The 22,338-nt window shown below is 40.5% G+C and overlaps 1 protein-coding gene across 3 annotated transcripts in view; it reads left to right on the forward strand.

Moving 5' to 3' along the window:
• The first annotated feature begins 3,516 nt into the window (after window positions 1-3,516).
• The window catches only part of ctnnd2b (catenin (cadherin-associated protein), delta 2b), a 218,098-nt gene continuing 199,276 nt past the window's right edge, over window positions 3,517-22,338 (forward strand). For all 3 annotated transcript variants that reach the window (XM_034104424.2, XM_034104425.2, XM_034104426.2), the window contains exon 1: window positions 3,517-3,907. The gene's annotated coding sequence lies outside the window, so the exon portion shown is untranslated. The remainder of the gene's footprint in view (window positions 3,908-22,338) is intronic.

Below are 22,338 nucleotides of genomic sequence, written 5' to 3' on the forward strand. Positions count from 1 at the left end.
ATAGATAAATGGAAGGCAACATGAGTCACTCAGTCTGTGACTAATCGGCTGTAGGTCTTGACTGACGCCTGACATCACAGTGCTAAAGTGTGGAAGGTGGGTGCTGTTTGTGTGTGTTTTCATCACCAGTTCAAGAAGCCAGACATGGCACAGTTCAAATACCAAATCACCACTGCTGTATAACCTCCAGACTATCTCGACAACACTTTCAATCCAACAGGTGACATCATCTTTTGTGATAACATAGATTTAAGCAGCATCACATACATACGCACCAGCCAGCAGCTTCTCAGTACCACTACACTGATGGACACTGAGCAGCTTCACTGGAGCAGACAAGTGCCTTGCTTAAGGGGACATCAATTTTTAGATTAGGTCAGATGAAACTTTAATGATCCCTGTGGAGATGTCAGGTCATTAGAGCAGCAAAGGAGAGGCTACAGATAAGAATAGCTAAAATAGAGTATACTGCAAGAAATAGTGAGAAGAGAGCATATGATATAGCAAAAAATAAGCACTCAGGGATTAACTCATTAAAACCCTGCATTCATACACCGTAAGTACATGCATGCCTGAAGTCATATTTTTTATCAACAAATTGCTCATTCTTCCACTGTTTAGAGTATGACATTTTGGCTGTAGTGTGTGTGGTTAATCTGAGCATCCAAAGTCATTTCTTGTGCAATGAAGCAAATGGTGCATGTGAGAACAATGTGTGCAAGATTTAGATTGCCATTGATGCTACTGACTGTGGCATTTGGAAATAGCTTACAGTTGGCTGAACAAAGAAATGTTAGACAAAGAGGAAGGGAACTAAAGGGAGAGGCTGGAAGAGAGGGAGATAAATATAGATAAAGCCAGAGATAGAAAAGAGTCAGAGGATAGACATAGCTCGGTAAAAATGGGTTATAAACTTTTTTTTATCTAGACTTTATTTGTGTCTAGAGTTAGGTCTTTGTCCTGATTTGGCATGTCTGTCTCTGCATAAATTGTTTATTCTATTATAGTCTACTCAACAAAGGGGGAGGGTTTTAGTTTAAGGAAACAGTATGGGGTGGAATATGTTTAGGGGGCATACACATAAAGGTTATGGCATAGCTCACCATGGAAACAATGTAGTCTACGTGCTTTCTGACTGAACAATTTATTTTCAATGGTTGCCAAAAATACGACAATGCCTTTTTGACTTTTGCGATATATGAAAACCTAACTGATTTTCATGCTATTTACTTATATATATATATATCTATCTATATGTATAGATATATTGATACCTTTTAAAGACTATGGAACTGTCTACACACTTAAAGTCTATTAAAATAAAAGCCACATTTTAATGATTTTTAAATGAGAAAACTCCCTCTGGAGGGAACTTTGGGATGTTGGGACTGGCTTATCTATAACCAGTTGAGTAGCACTTGAAATACTTGGCTCTATGAAACCTGATGTACTTATATGATTCTGTTTTCTTCAAGGTTGTGTCTTCCTGGTTGAATGTACTTATTGTAAGTCGCTTTGGATAAAAGCGTCAGCTAAATGCAATGTAATGTAATGTTAGCGTCTGCAGACAATTTACATGCACACAAACGTATATAACACACAGGAAAGGGAAAATCCCAACAAATTCTCTTTAATAGTAATATCAAAGCTCACCTATTATGCTATATTAGAACAATATTTTGGCCATATCATACAAAACATGTCTCTGAAGTGTTTTGCTCAAAATACCAAACAGATCAACCATTGTAACCATGCCTCATATCCCTATATTTCATCCCTGTTACTAAAGTGCTGATTCTGGTTTCAGTATAGAGAGGCGAAGTCCCTCCCTTTCCGGTGGACCTCCATGGGACCTTATTTCGGAAAAATTATGTATTGAAGTCAATGGCGAGAGAAAGATTATCTTTCGATCCCGTTTGAATTTTGCAAGTTAAAACATAATTTTTTTTTGCTGTAAAACTGTGAAGTAACATTTTTTTTTGTGTGAAACCGCTCAATGAACTACATCTCAGGTCTTGCACAACACACGTCACCAAGATGGCCGTCACTACTGTCATCATCACCACAATGAAACACGTCCAGAAGAATGTCATGCAAAGCTGCCTGCCTGCCTTCCTTCGATTCTCCCTGTACTGCCTGATCTTTTTAATGTTCAATGTTAACTATTTGTGCAGATAGCATGAAGTAGAAAAGATCGCCGATGCTAATGTAACCGTGTATTATAGAATGATCACGCCGGTGTGACAGTACTCTTCAAAGGGTTCACGAAAAATTACTACTTCTCTTACTGTTTAACATTTTGGGTTACTTAATGTTACTTCATGTTAAGGCTAATACAAATGACAAGGCGGTAATGCTAACTAACGTGCTTACTACTAGCTAGGTAGCTAACTTGATCCAGCCACTCCTGGTCCTTTCATCAGACGGGAAGCGAAAGAACGAGCAAGACCCATTGCTGGTATGATTACAACCTGGTACTAAGCACACGGGCATCTTGTTAAACTTATCTTATCTTAGCTATCTCTTATTTGGTGGAGGAAAACAATTATGACATCAGTTATGACATCACTTACACGACTCTGGGATTTTTAGTCTTTCTAGTTGCGTATTTGTCTTATATTTCAACAGTTTTACGACAAACTGTGACTTTTTTACATGCATGATTTTTTAAGATTGACAAACATCATTATGTGTAATTCATGGCACAATTCAAACGGGATCGAAAGATACGTTTTCTCTCGCCATTGACTTCAATACATAATTCTTCCGAAATAAGGTCCCATGAGTTCCACCGGAAAGGGAGGGACTTTGCCTCTCTATAGCTACGGGGCCTGTTTCTGAAACAGTATGGAACTGAAATACTTTTTCTGATACAACAATGTTTCTGATAGGGTCGTTGGCGTAAAGCCAGCCCATATTTCCTATATTACGTCATATTGGCAGCAAATCTGGATCAGCTCCGTTGTACCCCCGTTTTTAGAGATTTGGGTACGGAGCAAAAGAGAGAGGGTTTTATTTTCTGACACTAGGGGACCTTTAAGTCACGGTTAAAAGAGAAACAATATATCTTTCATACTTTTACCACTGAAGAGACAGCTCTATAATTATGTTTTTATATTTCAAAAACAGAGCATGTGATCATCCATGTTACATGTTTACTGTCTGAAAGAAAGGAAATATAATTGGGACACTTATGCTTAATCGTCAAACGTTTAAGCAAATTAATAACTTACTCTTATATATAATACAGACCAGGATCCTAACGTGTAGGCAACTTGCATAGTATCTATTCATTTTCCAGGTTCTGCCTCTCTTTGGCATTATTCAGCCTCCATACTGAAGTTCCTCTCATCCCCCGGTGGGGGTCGCTGGTGACACTGGTACCCAAGTCGTCTGTCAGTCTGTCTGGCAGGGATGGGGGGTGTTGTATTGTGAAATAGAAATAGAGAGAGAGAGAGAGAGAGAGAGAGAGAGAGAGAGAGAGATAGAGAGAGAGAGAGAGAGAGAGAGGGAGAGAGAGAGAGAGAGAGAGAGAGAGAGAGCGAGAGCGAGAGAGAGAGAGAGAGAGAGAGAGAGAGAGAGAGCGAGAGAGAGAGAGAGAGAGAGAGCGAGAGCGAGAGCGAGAGAGAGAGAGAGCACCTCTGCTCTGCCTCCTCTCATGTGCGCAGCTCTCCGGCCCGGCCGCTCCTTCCTCATTTCCTACCCGCAGCTGGCTCTCTCCTCTCGGATGCTGGCTCTTGCCTTCCTCCTCTCGCACACTGCGCTGCCGGACCAAATGCTTCGGAGGGTGGAATGACCGACAACCCGCTTTGCATGGTCTGAATTTTGGGAAAATCGCACGTCGGAAAGGAGGGGAGTCAAGAGGGAAAAGGGAGGCTCTCCATCCCCCGAGGGAATTTATTTTACAGTAAGCAGGCGCAATGTCATTCCAGTTTCCTCATTCCGCTCGTCTCACACCTCCCATCTGTGCTCGAAAAAATGCTAGAATGTGACAGCCTGCTGGGAATATGGCTTGTTCGAAGTGTGTGCCAGATGTTTTTGCAATTTTATTTTAATACCGAGGCGTGGTTTTGATTGTGTTTTTGTATTATTATGATGCGTTAAAGGGCTGTGGTGCGCTTGCATTTTCATCGTGGATTTAAAAATGGAACCCCCCCCCCTCCCCATTTCATAGTCTCGCCATCAATCTATCCATCCATCCTTCCCTCCGATGGTGTGTGGGGGTCGGAGTAGGGGGTGGTGTCGGGGGGACTGCTGATGCGAAAACCCTATTACTTTGAGATTGACCTAAATGTGAGTGATATTTGTGCGATAATCACAGGTGGCAGCGGCTCATCGTGGCCGGGCTGCGCCGTCTTTGTGTCGCCTTTTGCAGGGCGATGCTGGGACGATGGGAATATGTGTTTCCCTCAGGCATGTGGAGTGGATACAGAGCACCTTTGCTGTCTGTGTGCTCCAGCTCCGGCCTGTTCCAATAGCTACATGTTGATGACAAAAAACACCACAGTGTGTTCCTGATCAGCTCCAAGCTGTCCCTCCTCCCCTCTGTAGAGTAATGCCTCTCATTCATCACATTGCCAGGATGACTGTGTTTCAGCAGAGAGCATCATAATGTTATGCTCTCGTTTAATTGTGTGTGGATTTCTGCTCTGTGACCTGGCAGAAATCGGGGCCTGCTCGTGCCCACTGAATTAGTCCTCATAAAGCCTTAAAATATCCGCTCTCTGGTTGGCAGTTAATGGTGCCTCATTTGAAGTTAATTCCTGAGTTTTCTCTTAAGGGCTATCGTGTCGTAGATCACAGATCAGTCCCAAGATGGAGGAGCTTCCCGGCCTTAATAAGAAGTTTAATGTGATGGGTATTTGGGGGGGTTGGGGGAAGCCAACAGAGATGCTTCTGATTAGGCCAGCTGAGGCAGTGAAACATCTTACCGAATCGGTTATCAACAGGCTGTTCATTTCATATTGAACATTGTGCATGTACAGTATACATGTTTGAGCAGATGTTTGGCATCATTAGAAACATGGCAATGGTCAGTGTATATATGGCAGTGTAAAACATGCTCAGTAGTCATAATAATCTGTTCTTATCGTAGAGAATTCTGATAATTGTTCCTCTAATTTTTAATATCTATACCAAGTGGGTGTAATATGTACCCGCCCACTAAACCGATGGAAAAATCTGCAACCCCTAATTAAATCTTGATTGAATCAAAACATATATAATTTCCTTATATCCCTCAGTTGACTTTGGATAGTGTTTGTACCGAAACTTGTCTTTGTCTGTGGTATCCAAGATGTTGTCATGTGACCCTTTTTAAGGTATAGTTCAACATCTACAGAAATGTGTCTATTTAATTTATTGCTGAGTCTAAGAGATGAAGGTCAATACTTCTCTCATGTTTGAATGCTAAAAATATAGCTACAGCTAGCAGCCAATTTGCTTAGCTTAGCATAAAGACAACTAGCCTGAATACTGCAACAACATTGGCCTTACAGCACCCTTGACTCTCACATAATATTATAAAGATTGAACATTTTATATCTTGAGTGTGTACAACAACAGCAGTTTGTGGTTAACAATGGGGTCTGAACAAACTTCCTGGATTAGTTGATGGTTACACGATGACAGCTTCATATTTAATGTGCCAAAAGGTGGGTTGTGGTCTTTTCATTTAATACCCAACATTTTCCAAAAGGTCCCACTTTTGCTTAAAAAATAAACCATGAATACTTATTTTTCACAGGTTGAATTTATCTTGATTCTGAGCTGGGTACTGTCACCTTCTCAGGTTATATTATTTTTGACTAGCTTTAGAGAATATGTTAAAAAGAAAAAAGGCCTGATATAAACATCACGCAACCGCTCAGATTGATCTTGCTACCCATCTGGGTACCACTGATTTACCACTATCAATCAGAGAGCTTTGTATCCAAAATGTTGCTGAATACGTTGCTTTAAACCCCTAAACAGCATTACATGAAGAAGAAAGTATTCACAGTATATACACCTGCTACTCTGGGGTACAATAGTAAACCACCTTTATCCCAATCCTCTACCCCTTTCTCCATTCCTCTGCCTAATTGCTAAAGATTCATAGCGCATGGTGGAGTCAACCTATAGTTGGATCCCTGGTGAAAAGTGCAAAAAGTGATGCACTCCACCATGGTTCAGTGAGGTGTAAAGAGAATGCTATCATCCTTTTTCCAAAGACTCGCCTCGGCTGCTGCAGCCTCAACAGGCTTCATTACGTTTTTATATTAAGAAGATGATACATGAGATGTGGACAAGCTCTTAATAACCTCTCGCTGAGACAGATCTGAGACATGATTTACTGCCCGTGTGCAACATCTACAGTCAATCTATGATGTATCTATTGCTCCCGCGGTATACACTAATGAAATTAATTCTGACAACACATTTAGTTCAGTTCACAAGACTATGATATAGAGGTTATAGACAGAGTAATGAAAACATTCAATGATATATGGAGAATTTAATGATTTGTTGGGTTTATTATCATTTTGGTTAATTGGTTTGGCCATGATTTTCTATTGGTTATGATGACATCTCGCTAAAATATTTACTTACATTTGGGAATGTAGTGAGATTGCTTCAACAAAGTTCAACTGGGCTAAAGAAATCAGCAATGAGAAAACACTATATGTATTTAGAGGTAAAATGAATTGCTCCTGTCCATTGGGATTCTTTATTAGCAATGTTGCCAGACTTCAGAAATGTTATTTGTGTGACAGTGCTATTATTATCAATACAAATAATGCCAAAAATCATGACAAATATACCCAAGCTGCCCTTAGTTCCCTGACAGTTGGTCAATTTTTTTTATTGATGACAAGTTGTGGCAATGAGCAGTTTTACAATCGGAGCACTCACAACTAACAGTATATATATCTGCAGCTGTTAGATGATCTGTGATATAAAATGCTGGCATATAAATCCAAAAACTGCTAAATGATTAATTACCTCAAGGATTACTGTTGTAAAAAATCAAGAGCAAACTGCAGTAAGATACAAAAAAACAGCTTCCACTAGTTGAAGCCATGACAGATACTGTATAAAGTATACAGTATAGTGGGGGTTGACAAATACTTAATTAGCATGAGGCATTTTATGACCCACATTTGTAGCAGCATTAGCATACCTTAGATACTTCAAAGTCAAAATTGTATTTGTATACGGGTGTTTTTTTATTTATCTATACCCCCTGTAGACTATGTAATATGATGTAAGAAGCGGCTGTAATCAACCGAGGAATTAATGATGGTGATCGTAATAAGCAGTACTGCTAATTATTAGGATTATGTTAACACTAAGGCATTTGAAAAAATGAAATAAGATTTCATAATATTACATATGTTACATAATCATTTCCATGGCCCAACATAAGTCCGTACTACCACTAATTTGCAGCCCAATGTTGCCACAAGCCGACGTACGTTTTGTGCTAAAACCATTCAATACTTATTTGAATCAGCTGTCTATTGTCCTGTTGATAATCTCTGCTGATAACCTTGTTCAGAAAGAGAGAGACTCTGGGTGTTGCCAGGTCATTGTATTCCAATCATGGCTGCATCTGATTCATATCGCAGCTGGCGCCCCCCTCCTTCAGTGATTACATGGGGAATATAGGTTGCGTAGTCAACAACCTCTTTATTCCTTGAGCTGTTCAGAGCAGAAAAGCAGTCGGAGATGAGAAAAAAGAAGCAAAAATCACCAACACCATCGAGAACATTTACTTGCAGAACCTTATTTTCATTTCATTTCAAACCTTTATTTAACCAGATTGGTCCCATTGAGATCATAGATCTCTTTTTCAAGGGAGACCTGCAGCATATAGGTTCCACATGAAACATAAAACAATAAAGGACATTATACATTATATTTACAGGATACATAGTTATAGACATTTACAAGTGCCCATTGTATCGGCAAGCATTTCATTTACCCTAGCTTTAAAAACATGCAGAGGAATGAGATTGCTCAGTTTCAATTCTTGCTGAAGATTGTTCCAAGCAAGTGGAGCTGCGCACATAAAAGCTGTCTTACCTGAGACAGTCCTTGCTCTTGGCACATCTAACAAGACTACATCATGTGATCTTAGACAATAGCTGCTTGCAACTCTCTGTGTTATCAGAGAGCAGATATACTATGGGAGTTTACCCAACAAAGCTTTATAAATAAACGTGTACCAAAGCCTCCGTACAGAGAGTGATGGTAAACCTGCCTTGGTATACAGTGTACAGTGATGTGTAAGCGCTTTACAATTTGTGACAAATCTCAGAGCACTGTGATACGCAGCATCCAATTTGCTCAGGTAATTGGCAGGTGCATTCATATACAACAAATCACTATAGTCCAGCACAGGTAAAAAGGTCACAGTGACTAGCCTTTTCCTGGCCTCAAGCGAGAAACAGGACTTGTTTCTGAAAAAGAACCCTAGCCTAACCCTCAGTTTTTTAAGCAGGTTATTGACATGAAGTTTAAAAGAGAGACAATCATCAAGCCAGATACCAAGGTATTTGTAACAGGCAACAACTTCAAGTTTTGTTCCTTGCGTAGTTACAATATCTAAAACAGGCTCTGGTGTCTTTTTTGCTTTTGAAAAGAGCATTACCTTGGTTTTATCCTGACAAATAGTACTTTGATTTAGCACTTTTTATTTGAGATGTGAAGCTATTTCTTAGCTGCCTAAAACGTAGCCATTCTACCTCTGAGACTGATTTCCTAGCCTTAGCCCAAGCATTATTTCTCTCATGAAGGAGACTGGACAGCTTAGCAGAAAACCAGGGATTGTTTCGTCCCTTCACTCTAAATTTATGCAGAGGTGCATGTCTATCTATAATTTTCATAAAACCAAGACAAAAATAAGACCATGCAGTTTCTACATCAGCACACAGATTGATTTTACCCCAATCAAAATCAAACAGATCATGCACAAAACCCTGCTCCACAAAGTGTTTTTTGTCTCTCTTTGTGATGACACGTGGTTTAACCTTTTGGACCTTAGTGTCCCTAATTGTGGCTACAACACAGTGGTCACTCACATCATTAGCAAATACTCCCACAGATGAGTATTTATGTGGAACATTTGTTAAAATTAGATCAATTAAGGAGGATTTATTTGGGGACTTAATATGTGGGCGAGTAGGACTGTCTATAATCTGGGTAAAATTCAAAGAGGTACACAGGTTTTTAAAATCCTCTGACACAGAAGTTAACCAGTCCCAATTAAAATCACCAAGCAGCACTATTTCCTTGTAGGAAAGTTGTGATAACATTTTTGCCAAAGACGATAAAGAGTCCTTGACAGCCGAGGGGGCCCTGTAGCAGCCCACCACCATGACCTGTTGACCCTTTGTTACCTCAATATTCACGGCTAAAAATTCTAGCTGTTTACTAACAGATTTGGAAACCATATTAGTTACACAAAACTTATTTTTCACATAAATGGCAACGCCACCACCTTTTTTAGGCCGGTCAGTACGATATACACTGTAACCATTTATGTAAATGTCAGAGGCCAAAATGGATTTATCTAGCCACGTTTCTGATAAGACAATGACATCAGCATCAGTCGAACTCGCCCAAATACGGACAAAATCTAATTTAGGTAACAGACTACGCACATTTAAATGAATTAAACCTAGCCCAGATCTAGATATAACATCAGCAGGAGTAGCTATTTGACTAATACTGCTAGGTGGACCTGGATTTGGCTGTACATTTCCTGATAGTAACAACAATAAAAATACCAAGCACCTTTTCCTCGTAATCAACACACATACATTGTCAGCTGTTCTAGAGTCACCAGCAAACTTCGCGAAAGTGAGATTAGAGTTTAAAAAACAATTCTGAAGGACCATCGTGGCAGGCATGTGAGAAAAACAAACATTTTCCGAAATGAAAGTCCGCGACAGTGCAACCAGCAATTGTTTGTGCAACACCTCCGAAACTATACAGGGGATGTCCACTGCGGATGGCAGAACATACCCAAATCCAGTAGATTTTTCAGGACGACTAGCGATCTTCTCCTTGTCCAGCACAGCCAAGAAAAGGCACAGCAGAAACACGACACCCGCCATTCTCCCAGTCCAGCACAACAGTATCCACGCTGTTCCCGGAGCAAGGTGGAACCAGGCCTCAGCTACAGCAGCACAGCAGAGCAGAGAAGGTGGAACCAGGCCTCAGCTACAGCACCACAGCAGAGCAGAGCAGGTGGAACCAGGCCTCAGCTACAGCAGCACAGCAGAGCAGAGCAGGTGGAACCAGGCCTCAGCTACAGCACCACAGCAGAGCAGAGCAGGTGGAACCAGGCCTCAGCTACAGCAGCACAGCAGAGCAGAGCAGGTGGAACCAGGCCTCAGCTACAGCAGCACAACAGAGCAGAGAAGGTGGAACCAGGCCTCAGCTACAGCAGCACAGCAGAGCAGAGCAGGTGGAACCAGGCCTCAGCTACAGCAGCACAGCAGATCAGAGCAGGTGGAACCAGGCCTCAGCTACAGCAGCACAGCAGAGCAGAGCAGGTGGAACCAGGCCTAAGCTACAGCAGCACAGCAGAGCAGAGCAGGTGGAACAAGCCTCAGCTACAGCAGCACAGCAGAGCAGAGCAGGTGGAACCAGGCCTCAGCTACAGCAACACAGCAGATCAGAGCAGGTGGAACCAGGCCTCAGCTACAGCAGCACAGCAGAGCAGAGCAGAGAAGGTGGAACCAGGCCTCAGCTACAGCAGCACAGCAGAGCAGAGCAGGTGGAACCAGGCCTCAGCTACAGCAGCACAGCACAGCAGAGCAGAGCAGAGAAGGTGGAACCAGGCCTCAGCTACAGCAGCACAGCAGAGCAGAGCAGGTGGAACCAGGCCTAAGCTACAGCAGCACAGCAGAGCAGAGCAGGTGGAACAAGCCTCAGCTACAGCAGCACAGCAGAGCAGAGCAGGTGGAACCAGGCCTCAGCTACAGCAGCACAGCAGAGCAGAGCAGGTGAAACCAGGCCTCAGCTACAGCAGCACAGCAGAGCAGAGCAGAGCAGGTGAAACCAGGCCTCAGCTACAGCAGCACAGCAGAGCAGAGCAGGTGGAACCAGGCCTCAGCTACAGCAGCACAGCAGAGCAGAGCAGAGCAGGTGGAACCAGGCCTCAGCTACAGCAGCACAGCAGAGCAGAGCAGAGAAGGTGGAACCAGGCCTCAGCTACAGCAGCACAGCAGAGCAGAGTGCAAATACATAACATTATAAGTTGCTGCAAAGCACACGTAAGTCCCACAGTGAAAATATAATTAAAATTAAACAGCATGGCCAAAACAATGACAATTTAGCAGCAATTTAGAGTTAAACAAAAATACCAATGTCTTATAATATATAAACAAGAAACTATTATTTTGGCAACAAATAGTGAATCTACTGTTGGTATTTTTGTCTTCTTTTTTTATATTCATACCCAGTCTTACATTTTCAAGTCATTTGATAACATATAGACCTAATTCAAAGCCTCTCCCTCAAGTCATTTCAGAGCAGTGTAATGTATTGCACTGAGCTTTAAAGCTAGGTCACTGCACATTCACTGCTTCCGCGATGAATTATGCATAATAACCATCAACTTTGTGCAACTCTGTTTGTTGACCTCTCCAAGGCCTTCGATATGTTCAATCTCTCTTTCATCTTATATAAAGGCTTTTCTGTTGGATTTCATGGTGTAGCATTTTAGTGTGAAGTTACTGCTGAGACGCAATATCTTTGAGTTTTGAGTATCAACGAAAGAGTTCTCAAGATTTGGGTTGAGTTCAACTCCTGTTTTAAAGGAATTTAATTAAATTGTTTCATTAATCACAATTTCATTTGGACACATATTTGCAGATTGATATGGTTATAAGGACTGTTTTTGCCTTTCCATTAGTTAAGCTTTACACATCTTAAAACTGACATTTAGTTGTCATCAGCTTGCTTGTAAATTGGTCTGAAATTCAAGCCAAAGCCAATATCAGAGCCAAAACCAGTGCCTCAACAGTCCAAAGGGATGAGGAGCAAATGATTCAAAGAAACAGCAGAATGTGAATAATACCACTGAAACATAACATAATAGAATTTCATATAAACCTTATCCCTGAGCATAATGGCATGCTTAGCGAAGCCCTGTTGCAACTAATGTCTGTGCATAAAATAAGTACAAATACAAGTACAAATTGTTGAAGTTTCAAGAGTTTCCTAACAGCTTAACTTTGTTTTTTTTTAAACAGATGTCTTTAGAGTCCCATCAAAGCTCATTGTAGGTTATGGAAGTAACCTTGTCTGTTAGACTGCAGAGATGTCATGTATTATAACACATGATTTATATTTAATGTTTTTCTGTTCACATAACTGTATACTCTGTCAAAAGGGGTCATTCTCTATACCTAACCCTGTAGCCAATAGTGTCCATACTTGACGATTCTTAAAAAAACCTTCATCAGATTTAATAACAATTTAAAATAAGGTTTTGCTTGCTGAAGTATCTGTGCATGGCAACCACAGTATAGTCAAAGTTAAGGAATGATCTTGGTTAGGGCAACAAAAACCTGGTTATGGTAAGGTTAAGCAACTATAACTAGGTTAGGGTTAGGATTAAGTCAAATGTTAAGAGCAGGTCTGTAACAGGAAGCAAAGTCTGGTCTACATCAAACAAAATACTCACCTCTCAAACACTCAAACCTCCACACCCTTGTTACATAAAGAGCACTCTACTTCCTCCATTCACAATGAAGATAGACCAGGTAACTCGGCTGACTAGCTCTCTGAGTGCTTATAAATGAAGTCACCTATGGAGCCAGTGTTGACCCACGTTGTATACACAATATTATACCTACTGTTCAGGTGCAAAAATCAGGTGACCACCAACCATTTGCTCTCACTGCAGCTTCCACTTGTGGGTCTGGCTAGTTCACTAATGGATGATGCCAAATAGCAGCTGCACTTTGCTTCCCTGTCTCAGGCAGTGAGTGGTTTTTGCTCTTCTCCGCTGCCCTAAGAGGAGAGAGGAGCAGAGCGGGAGCTATGGAGAGGGTAATGGTTGTTTGTCAGACATATCGTTGTGTCACTTGAGTTTTGTTCATTTCTCTCAATGGTTGAGTGTGCACTTTGAAACCGGAAAAAACTCTGATTGCGAAATTGCTTTGCAACTATATTTACTACTGCCACTATATGGTTGTGTATTAAAAAGTATAAATGCGTCTAAAATGTAAGTAAGCTCAGAAAAGAGCCCACCGCACTCTTTTTTAAATCCCTGCAGCATGTTAGCAAATTAATGAGCAATGAATACATCAGAGACTTCTTTAATCTTTGTGTTAGACCAATTTCGGGCCAAGGCAGTCATCATTGTTCCAGTAAGTCTACCGTCCTCTCGGTTTCTGCCAAAGATCAGACCCTGAGTGTTCCTCTTCACCCAGGGAGACAATAATACTCTTCCTAATCCACCTCTCACTGCATTACTCACCCAATCAATCCCCCGTGGAGTGGGACATTGCCAAGTTGTTGTTGCCAAGTTGTGGTTTCCATGGCAACAGGGACTCAGGGTTTGCTGTGATGTCAGCCAGGTGCGGTGCGGCGGTTGGGGCTCTAACAAGGCCGACCCTTGTTGGGGATAATGAGCAAGACTGTGCTGTCACGAAGATGACTCTGAGTATGAGGGGAGGTCAGCGAGGGGCGACTCCCAATTAGCTTGGAGTGTGTGAGGGAGAGGGTGAGTGGGTGGGTGGGAGTTTGACAGGAACATTTTCCCCCTGGTGTGTTACTGTATGTTTGTGTTCGGAGAAATGCAACAGGTGTAACAAAGATAACAAACACACAATTGTGGTGTCCTGGATCTGTTCAGCTAAACAGTCAGGAATATAACACAATAGAAACACAGTTGATTAATATAATACTCTATAGGAGAATACTTGTGACACTTCAGTCAATAGCATGTGTATGAATACAAAGTTAATCTTATACGTCACACAAAGTCAACATTCACTTTGACAATGTGGATCTAGAAATTAGGACCATCAATTATCATCTGTCATCTTTGTACATTATTCAGCCGCAAAAACACTGCTAGCAGAAAGACAATTTTGTTACAAAGGTTTACCTTAAAGGTGGGGTAGGTAAGTTTGAGAAACCGGCTCGCTCGAGATACACTTTTTATTATATTCCATGAAATGCTCTTGACATCCCGATAGCAATGAATATCTTAAGAGCTTTGACAAAAAATCCATACATTTTTTAATCTGTGGAAGCCGTAGTACTGAAAATAGCACGACCAATCATTTTAGCCGGCCCGGCTAAAATAACTGGATGGCCTACCTGCCTGTCAGCCTTCCCTCTGTGCACAAACTTATCTCGTGCCCTCATTGGTCATGTGCGCGTTCGTGTGTGTTGGAGGAGGGGCTAAGGAAGTAGCAGATTTGTTCCGGCTGTGTATTTTCAAATTCTCGCGCACTCGAGCTGGTTTCTCCAAAATTACCTACCCCACCTTTAAGCTTTAACTAAAGATTGTATTGGCGCATGTAGACAACGATTAAGCAATTGGTGATTCCTTAAAGGTCCCATGTCATGGCCATTTCTTCTGATCATATTTCCATTGTTGAGGTATACTAGAATAGATTTAAATTGTGCAATTTTCCAAAATCACATTGGTTTCTCACACAGCATCTCTGTATAGTATGCTTATTCATTCTATGTCCTAAACGGCTTGTTGGAGCTCCTGCCCCCCCTCCCTGTATGCCCAGTGTGCTCTGATTGGTCGGGACGGTGCGAGGCTCGTTGCTGCTCGCCGCTGCTGCGAGGAGCGGACAGGTTTCCGGGTCGGCGATACAGTGAGACACAGCGAAACTCATCCTGAGCACACACAAACACTCACAGCCGAAGTAAAACAATAAGTGTGGCTTGATATTGAGTAAGAAAAAGGTTTAGAACACTGTGAGAATGGGTCTGCGGAGAGCATTAATCCGCGATCCCAACTCGTCTGTGTTAGAGTTTTACTCGCTACAGGGTGTACTTTGAGGGTTTGTGACTTTGCAGAAAAACCTTCACAACACACAAGGGGACGGGTAATAACTGGAAAAGCATGACATGGGCCCTTTAACAATGAGGAAGCTATTAATGGATGGGTAAAGTTGAGTTTCCCTCAAATATCGTCAAAATGATACAGAGTTTCAACACCAAAATTATACTTTTATTGTAACAATCAATGAATTTATTTTAGGTTGCATTATTTATGTTTCTAGCTAATAAAGCTCGATCAAACGTTTCTTTTTCCAACAATGCCAAACACCCTAAACCCACACATCGTATATGCTGTATTGGAGCCTTCATAAAAACAATAGTTAGGCATTAGTCGACCACCAACATCTAGCTTAACGTTAGCTCGGGGGACTTAACACTGCACTCAATAAATCACATCCTTGAACCTGGTAAAGTCACAGGTTAAACAAACATTAGATATCTGGACAAACTAAGTAGCTATTTCCTGAATGTCGTGATACCAGTGTAAACACCTGCACCAAGCTGAAACGTTACGCTTTAGTCTGTCCAACGAACGTTATGTTTTTGATTGGTTCAATTTGACTGTTTGTCAGCAGTCTAGCAGCAAACCACAGAAGGCGGATATGCTTTCTATTTTCCATTTTTTCAAGTAACATTTTGAGAAAAGAGCATGGCCTTAGGTGGAGTCAAACACTCTCCCAGTAGTAACATATGGTGCAAGAATGTTTAATTCTGAATATGAACTTATAATAACACACTTACATTATCTTTTGACTATTTATTACCTTAGCCATTATCAACTTTGTTTAGATGATTGTCTCTTTTTCTTTTTTGAATCCAAAATGTATGTAGAATCAACATTAGTTCTAACATTATAATTAGCTTATATTCTTCCCAATTGTAGTCTCATTTGTTTTAAGGTAGACTTTATACAGTAAACCTCTTTTTATGACCGTGCTTTGTGCTTTATTTACCCCTAATTTTATTGGACTGAGCAGAATAAACATCAGGTCCCAGAGCTTTGAGACCTGACTCAATATATTTAACTGAAACAAGTCAGTTCTACTTTCATTTTGCATGCTCAAATGAAAGTATGACTTTGCATGCCCTTGTAGTGTGTGTGAGTGTGTGTGTGTGTGTGTGTGTGTGTGTGTGTGTGTGTGTGTGTGTGTGTGTGTGTGTGTGTGTGTGTGTGTGTGTGTTTGTGTGTATTTGTGTGTTTTAGACTGGGTGGGTGTTGGAGCATTGGCTGCTGCCTTTCAGCCACTCTTTGTTCTCACATGCCTTTATTGTTTATGAACTCTTACGTGTAAGTGGGCCTTACATAATTACAAATAATATTATTTTCTCTACTGCTGAGAGATGGCCATTATGTCCGGCAGAGCTTTTTGAAGCTATGAAGATAGGAGAGAAAAACAGACATATGGTGATGGTCAAACACCCATTCATCACTTATCACCTTGATGAGAACAATTCTCACTCTGATTTATTTTACTCCCTATGTTATTTGGCTATGGCAAAGAATGCATTTTTTCACAGATGGTGGCCTAAAGAGAATTTGCATCTTGGTGTGATACAAATCGTTTTGCTGAGGGAAATCTATTGTGTGTTCAATGTAGTAGAATAATACGTTTTTACTTCATGTTTGCAATAAAATGCTGAAATTACATATCAAAGATTTGTTTTAAAATGTTTCCAGTGGGAGGAATAAGTGCTTTACTTATTTTCCCCTAAAACCCCCCACTCTCATGGGTGCTATTGTTTATGTTTTTTTACCGGGTTTGCTGACATCGTGGACAACGGTCTGTTGAAGACTGCATGGTGTCAGTGTAATCGTTTGCTTTTGGCTATGTCCTTTGTTGTTTTCTGACCAAATTCACTTCCATTTTTTACACACAGAAATGATCTAGAGTGGACAATCCATGTGAGAAAATTATTGCTAATTAAATTTAATATAATAAAGATGGAAAAAATGGAATAAGTAAATGTGAGGTGATGCTATATTTGTTTTTAACCACCTACAGTTTTTATTTCATAAGCATTTTTCAAACTTTAAAGGGCATTTTTAGTGCCCCCAGCGCTCATTAATTTCTAACCTTGCGGAAGCATTTGCTTACTTGCAGGTTTTGAATGAGTGGGTTTGAGTGTGTGGAGAAGAGGAAGTGGCGTAAGGCCAGCATAGCCTAGCTTTGTCTGGCTTTAATGCCTTTTCATTCACTGTACTCACATCCAGCCTGGGCCCTGACAACAACTAATCTCCTCTTTATCTTCAAAGTTTGCTCAGCACTTTGGCGTCCCATTCAGACTGCTGCATTTAAAGATTTCAGGCAGAAAAGTAGCACTTGACTGTTCTACTATGTCCATTAGTTGTCTTTGTACTTTGGAATAGGGAGGTTGTTACTTTTGCATAAGGATGCCCAAATATATTCAACTTTAAAACTAGTTATAGTCAGTTTAGCATGACATAGTTGACATCACTTATTCCCAAATTAGCATTAGCATTTTTAACCCTAACCCTAACTCTAACCACCTAACCCTTTAGCTAATTTCCAATTGAAAAGTTGGCAACACTATAGATCAATGCTAATGAATTTGGTGATGCCGTGGGTTTTAATCTAGCAACACCAGAAGCACACCATTTTGTACATTCAAGTTTTTTTACATATAGTGACTCATATTCACTATGGGGATTTCTTGACTTTTTCTCTAGCAATAGCATGAAATTGACATGTGTGGTTTTGTTTTCAATATCCGAGAGCTATGCCAAATTTATAGTGTTCTCATTAGGCTCAGCTTATTTCCAACTAACACATGTCTGAATAAAAACACGCTAAGCAAAGATGGTTAAATGGTAGCCATTATGCCTGTTTTAGATGTAAACTCTTATTCAGACATGTTTTATGGAGTGTTATTTTGCCAGAGAAGAGCTTTATTTTCAGACGTCTAAAAAATACATTGTGCTACTTTGCCTATGTGTGTCCATTAACCGTAACGGCAAAGTCTTCCTTTATTCCCACTCTTTTACCAGAAAAGCCAGGTGAGGTTACGAGTTTCCACATTAGGACCTTTTGTGCTTTAAAAATATATGATTCATTCGATTATATTTGTTGTTGCTCTGGAAATTAGTCATATGTGTAAAACATTAACAGCACTAATTAGTGAGAGAGGTCTTGTTATGAGATATTTAGAAGCAAAATAGGCAGGGAAACAAAGCATGAAGGTCCATGCCAAGCCCATGCTGTTTCTACACTGCTATGGATTTGAGATTTTGAAGGAGTGCCGTCATTTATCTGCCTGAAATGGGGCTACACACACTGATGCAATCAATGGAAATAAATGTGAATTTATATCAGTGGTGTTTTGCTGTGTTTACCGTTACATCGAATGATCATATCAAACCCTGCGAACTGGGTTATCTCATTAGAATACAGTGTGTGTTTGTTGTAGTCATATTTTCATCAGTTCATCCTGGACATAGAGAAGATAGAAGTATTTGAATCAGCTTTTATGTCAGAAAGAAAACAGGACATTTACACTTGGAAAATAGAACAAGTTGGAAATGAAAAGAAATCAAAGATGATTGTACTTGTTATAACTGCTATGAATCATCCATTGGACACCGTTTGCCAGCTGTGTTGGACTTTTTTTGGGTTGTTTTATCACCAGACGCAGTCAGGCACAAACGGCTCCAGCTTTCGGCAGCTGCTGATTAAAAATGTCACACTGCCTCCTTGAAGACAGGCCTGGAACTAGACTGAGCTTCTGAACACAGCTCAAAGGAAGAATTTTCTCTCAGACCTTTAAACTTTTACTAATGAGGATTTGTCAGGTTGAGCTTAACGTCTCACTGATGACTAAGCATTGTGTCTGACTGAGAGATGAAGAGACTTTGCAGTTTATTGGCTAAGGGTCAAATCCTGCAGAGATTTTCACTCAGCTGGCTAACATACTGCACTCCGTGTGTTCGACTTAGAGCTGGGAATTTCCTTATTTGCACTTCTCTCAGCTGCTGTAGTAAAATAACAGTGTGTCCTTACTTATCTCAGCCTTCAGGCTAAGTTAATGAATCTCATTGATTTGTTGTAGTGAAATAACACGGTGTCCTCAGTTAACTCCCTTTCAGCTTCATTAATGAAAGGCATTGATCAGACACTGATAAGCTGGATGCAGACTATGTATATGAGCGTGTTGCGCCAACCCAACAGGCATTCTTTTTGTATCCCTGTCACGCAAATGTTGTTACCATGGTTATAACAATTATTTACACTTGCATAAAAAGACAAAAATACTCATGGACTGAGTAAGAAGGAAACCACCACAGAGTAGGTCCATTATTTGTATTTATTTTTTACTGGCAGTAACAATCTGATAGAATTCAATTTTTTTAGATTGAAAAGCAACGCAAATGAACATTTTTGAATGCTTTTATAGTCTGCAGTGGACTTATCTTAAATAAAAAAAATTGATTAATATTCAAAGTAATCAAAGATTATTTGAAAAAAAACTATGAATGAAGAAAACTGTTATACTTAAAAACAGTATTTATCACCAGGTGGTATAATCTTGTTGTTTCCAAAAGACAAAGAACATTTGTAACTAAATAAATACATAAATAAATGTAAAAAATACAATTAATAAACAATGTTAGTATGTTAGCCTTTCCCGGCTGTTGGCTTCTTAAAATACTATAATAAACTAGAGAATGCAATTCCTGAAGAAATTGCTAGTGGGAATGCTTTATGCTGAAAAGCTGACGCTAAACTGCTATGCTGAAATGTAATGTGTAAGAAGAAAGTGAAGAATTTAGATTGAAATGATACATGAACACTGGGGGCTTGAATGTGTGATGAGAGAAGAAAAGACAGTGAAAAGGCTTGGAAAAGCAGCAGAATATTTGAACTGCAAACTTTTGAACTAACTTAATGGTGAATGATCTGTCTCCATGCCAACGGCATTTGATGACATCCCATAATACACTTAGATGCGTTGATGGCTGCATCGTTTCCAAACCTGTGAAGTTTTGGGCCATTTGGAGCATTTTCACTGAAGTTATGAGAAAACCGTGTTTTTGCATTGTGTTGCCATGGCAACGGCATATGAAGAAATTCCAAAACTGTCCTGTAGATGTCTTCACGGCTGGACTGTTAGCACACATGTGAAGTTTGAGCACTTTTTTAACATTTTCATAGGAGTTATAGCGACATCGTCTTTTATGGCGAGGGATTCCATGGAAACGGCATATGATGAAACCCCATAATTGACGTAGAGCTTTTGAGGGCTGGACCGTTAACCATTATCTGAAGTGTGGTGCTGTTTTGACCCTTTTCATTGGCGTTACGACAACATCGTGTTTTATGGCGAGGGATGCGTTTCCATGAAAACTGCATATGGTGAGATGTCAGATTTGACATAGAGCTGTTGAGGCATGGAGAGGTGATATACAGGTGAAGATTGTGGGACGACCGGACCGTGTCCATTGGAGCTACAGCAACATCGTGTTTTATGGCGAGGGATGCGTTTCCATGGCAAGAGCTTATGGTGAGATCTCAGATTTGGCGTAAAGCTGTTGAGGCATGGACCGGTGATATACAAGCGAAGTTTGGGGGACGATCGGACCGTGTCCATTGGAGTTACAGCGACATCGTGTTTTATGGCGAGGGATGCGTTTCCATGCATACGGCTTATGATGACACCCCATAATTGACGTAGAGCTGTTGAGGGCAGGACCATTAACCATTATCTGAAGTCTGCTGCTCTGAGCATGTCAGTTGGAGTTATGACATCATCGTGTTCCATGACACAGGTGTTTATATTTGAGCTAACGACGTGTCCAGAGATCAAAGGTTTCCATGGTGATCAAATAAATGTGGCAAAGGCACATTTGTAACAGGTTTGTTAAAAGTGGGAAGAAAGTCTGTTCACCAAAGTCTACAGGATTCATCCTCTGGGCACCATGATTCTCTGTACAAAGTTTGATTGCAATCCAAATCGTTGTTCAGATATTTCTTTTTGGACAAAGTAGTGCACCAAATGTGTTACTCACATTAAAATATAGAGCTTTGCCACCAGTGTGGCTAAAAATCTGCATTTTATGGCCAGACTGTGTGTTTTGTTACTGATATAAGCAGGCATGAGATAGACCTCAACAGTCTGCAGTCCTAGACTTTTCACATTTCTCCATTGACTCCTGTTTCTCCAAATAACTCTTGTTCTTCTCATATTCCACCTTCATAACGCCCCCTCTCCTAAGCCATTCCTTAAAAAAAAAGAATTTTAAAAGTCTGACAGTGCACACATTAAGATTTACCATTTAATGCTGCAAACATTTGAAAACATGTTCAGTTAGGGTTTAAGCCTGCTAGCTTAAGCAAGGAGGCTGCATTTGTGTTTATTATGTACAATCTACCCCCCTGTATTTTATTTTTTATTTCATTTTATTTATCCTTTATTTATCCAGGAATGTCCCATTGAGATACAAGATCTCTTCTTCCAGGGAGTCCTGGAAGACACAACAAGTTTCAACATAAAACAAGGGCATTAAACAAAAAAAACATACAATTCAAATATAAATACAGAAGGCCATTTGTGCAGTGGCAAGAAGCATAATCACATCAGCAATAGCATCAGGTAAAACAGTTACATGTTTCATGAAGGGCTAATCGTAGCATACCTTTAAAAGCATTTACAGTAGGAAGTGCCTCTTACTTGCAGCGTATTCCATAAAAAGGGAGCATAGTGGGAGAATGCAGCTTTACCAAGCTCTGACTGCATCAAAGGAACATTTAAAAGCATCCCATTTGCTGCTCGTCTGGTATTAAAAAAGCAATGTATATGGGTCAATGTTATTATTATGTTTGCTGTACTATTCTGAGAATAATTGATGTGGCTGAACATGTGTAACTCCTTTTCTTTTCAAATTCTCCCATACATAGAGGTCTACTCCCCTTTCACTTAAAACAGGTGGCCTCTTAAATCACAGAGAGGAATATTAAAAGCAGTAAGGAGAGTGAGGAAGTGGAGACAAGTGCTCAAGGAGGCAAGAAGAGGCTTTACGTACGCAGTGAACATTCTTCACCTGCTGTGACTGAGAGAGCCAGTGACACATGAAATATGAGAGACAGCAGCACTCTCCACTATTTATAGCACTGCGAGAAAGAGAAGGATGGAGAAAGCGGCCACACCGCATACACTTCAGGGCACAGTTAGCATCATTCTTGTATTCGCTAAAGAGGAATTGCACCCAATTTTCAGAGTTAACATATGTCACTGCAATGGCATCGGACAGCCCAGAAATAGGCATTTGTGATACAAGTTCCTTTTTATAGGGTG

The sequence above is a fragment of the Pseudochaenichthys georgianus genome, chromosome 17, assembly GCF_902827115.2.
Source record: "Pseudochaenichthys georgianus chromosome 17, fPseGeo1.2, whole genome shotgun sequence".
NCBI classification, from domain to species: domain Eukaryota; kingdom Metazoa; phylum Chordata; class Actinopteri; order Perciformes; family Channichthyidae; genus Pseudochaenichthys; species Pseudochaenichthys georgianus.